Below are 3,348 nucleotides of genomic sequence, written 5' to 3'. Positions count from 1 at the left end.
GATTTGAATTTTAAAAATATTATGAAAATCTTAATGCACTTGGAAGTTTTAAAAGGGCTAATTTCTTCATATAAAACGCAAGGAAATGTGATGTTTCAAAGGATGGTGTGAGATAATAGAAAATATATACATTGATCTCTGGCCCTGGTTCCTGGCACAGAGCTCCTAATACCATTGTAAATTTCCTAAGCGGTAAGAGCATTAGTAGCCTCTTTTGTATTGATATTTGCTCTTTGACCCCAACTCCTGACATAGAGTTCCTAAATCCGTTGTAAGTTCCTAGGTGAAAGCAGGGTCTTTTGTTCTAAGGAGGTTAACTCTCGGCAGACTCCCGGATGGAGTCTGGTCACCAGAGAGACTTGGCCATGAGGAGCCTTGGCTGGCACACCCCAACTCCACAGGGACAAGAACTCCTGTGTTCAGGATCCTTCTAGACCTGATCACCCCATGTATCTCTTCATGTGGCTGTTCCTTTGTACCCTTTATCATTTTCTTCATTATATAACAAACCAGCAAATGTAAGTATGGGTTTCCCTGGATTTTGTGACCTGTTCGAGCAAACGATAGAACCTGAGGAGAGAGTTGCAGGAACGTCCAGTATGCAGCCAGTGGGTCAGAAGCAGAGGTGACAAAGTGGGACATACAACTGACAGTTAGGGTGGGGGAGGACGGTCTTGTGGGGCTGAGCCCTTAACCCGTGGGGCCTGCACTAACTCTAGCTAGTGTCAGAATGGAATTGACTTGTGGGACACCGGCTGGTGTCGCTTGTTGTGGGGGAAACCCACCCAGCTGGGGTCAGAAGTGCTCAGAGTGCAGCGGTGGTGTGCAAGGAGAGCTTCTTCTGCACAGATGGGGACAGGAGTTATAAATTGTATTTACACTATTGGCACACAGAGCCACCACTGTAGCTGGTAAACCAAAATACTTGTCACTCTTGGCCAGGATGACTTGAATGACATAAGTTTTGAATTATCAGATGCTTTCGGTGATGCATCCGTAACATAAAGTGTGGCCATGCAATAATTCTCATTTGCCTTTCCGTGATCCAATATCAAGACAGGTCTTTTACAGAAAAGCGACTCTTGTCAAAATAGCTGTTACTTCTCACATCAAACTGCCAATTTTAGGAAGCTGGGGTCAAAGCAAACAAGATTCCTTCTCTACTTCTCTCCACTTCTGTTATTAAGTAGAATAACAATGAGAGTAGTGATCCTGAGCAATGAGAGAAAAGATATGAAAACGTAAATCCCAACTTTACATTTCTCGCTTCGATTTCCAGCCCAAACTGAGCTCCAAATTTCAGGGCGCCTGGGTGGCGCAGTCGGTTAAGCGTCCGACTTCAGCCAGGTCACGATCTCGCGGTCCGTGAGTTCGAGCCCCGCGTCAGGCTCTGGGCTGATGGCTCAGAGCCTGGAGCCTGTTTCCGATTCTGTGTCTCCCTCTCTCTCTGCCCCTCCCCCGTTCATGCTCTGTCTCTCTCTGTCCCAAAAATAAATAAACGTTGAAAAAAAAAATTAAAAAAAAAAAAACAAAAAAAACCCAAATTCCTACAAGGCCTCCGCTTGGAAGTCTAATAGATACTACAAGCTCAAGATGTCCAAAAATGAATCCTTAAAATATTTGCATCATGCACACCCCCTCTCTGTTGACAGCGACTCCATTCTCCCAACTATCCAATCCTTCCACAGGACAATTGGGAACTTTTCTCATTTTCTCATGCCCACAGCCAACCTGCCAGAAAACCCTTTGGGTTCCACCTTTAAGATATATTCATAATCTGACGACTTCTCACTGTGTCCACCACTACTGTCGCAGCACGAACCGCCATCTTCTTTCTCCTGGGCTATTGCAATATCCACTCCCTCCACCTGTGGCGCCTGTAGTCTACTTCCAGCAAAACAGCCAGGTGACACTTTTAAAAACATTACTCAAATCATCTTCCTCTGCCCAAAAGCCTCCAGCGGCTTCCCATTTGTCTGACAGTAAAGGCCAAAATCTTCACAATGGCCTCCAAGGCTTTGAGGACCTCACCTCCTACCGTGCTCTCCCTTGTCACTTGCCTGAGCCACACAGGGTCTGCCTGCTGTTCCTGGAACAGACAAGGCTTTTCTGCCTGAGGGGCTTTGTGCCACTCGGTCCCCTGCCTAAAATGCCCTTTCCTCCTTATCCCATTGGCATACCCCTTCACCTCCTTTAAGTCTTTGTTCAAATCTCACCTCCTCAATGAAGCTGACCTTCCCCTATTTCATACCTCAACCACTCCCTGACCTTGACACTCTAGATTCTCTTTTCTTCCATTCTACCTTTCTTTCTTTCTTTCTTTTCTTTCTTTCTTTCTTTCTTTCTTTCTTTCTTTCTTTCTTTCTTTCTTTCTTTCTCTTTTCTTTCTTTCTTTCTTTCTTTCTCTTTTATTTCTTTCTTCCTTTCTTTCTCCTTTGCACACAGTGTTCACAGTGCACACAGTTGCACACAGTTGTCCAGTGAGTACCTTTACTCATCTGCCTTGCTTATTCTTTCTCCCTACCTAGGACACCAGCTCCGTGTGGACAAAGGGATCTGTATCTGCCTTGTTCATGGCTGTATGCCAAGCCTAGAACAGTGAGAGACGCACAGAAGACCCTCAACACATATTTGTTGGCCAAAGAATTTTAAGTAAAGGTAGCTCATCAAACCAACCAGAAACATTTCACCCTGAAGACCCTCTTGGTTTTCAGAGCAGAAGCATGAAACATAGTGCCAAGAATTTCTGCTGAGTTCCAACCATGGACCTGACCTTATATCCTTAGTTCTGCTGACTCCCCCACCTACTAAGCTCTCCTTCTCCTTAAGTTCCAAGCAGCATAATTCCTCTGATATTTTGTGGGATTTCAGTTTAAATTTCTGTTGGTGGCACATTCTTCCTTGAACTAGAGGTAACTTTATACTTGTCACCTGCCCCTATTTCAGAGTTTTCAAATTCTGGGTTGCACTCCATTAGTGGGTCATGAAATCGTTACTGTTTCATCATCATAATTTTTAAAATGTGGAAGAGAAATCGATTAGAAATAGAATAAAACAGAAATAAAATAGAAATAGAATAAGAGAAAATGCCAAAATAATTCTATAAAAGAGGCAAATATTTATTTTGTGCTACTTTTGTTTCATATGTATATCCACGTATTGGCTTGTGATATAAATAGTATTTCTAACACTGGATTTCTGTCAAAAAGTTGGGAAAACACTCTCTTATTTGACTCTAAGGTCCATGAGGGCAAAGAACGGTCTCCTTCATTTTTCTCTTCATCATAGGGCCATCATAGTGCCTTATAAAGAGGCTAAGAATATGATTTGAATTGAATTGATCCTCTG

The sequence above is a fragment of the Puma concolor genome, chromosome C2, assembly GCF_028749965.1.
Source record: "Puma concolor isolate L17-30 chromosome C2, mPumCon1.1.hap2, whole genome shotgun sequence".
Taxonomy (NCBI): domain Eukaryota; kingdom Metazoa; phylum Chordata; class Mammalia; order Carnivora; family Felidae; genus Puma; species Puma concolor.
This window is presented reverse-complemented; position numbering follows the sequence as displayed.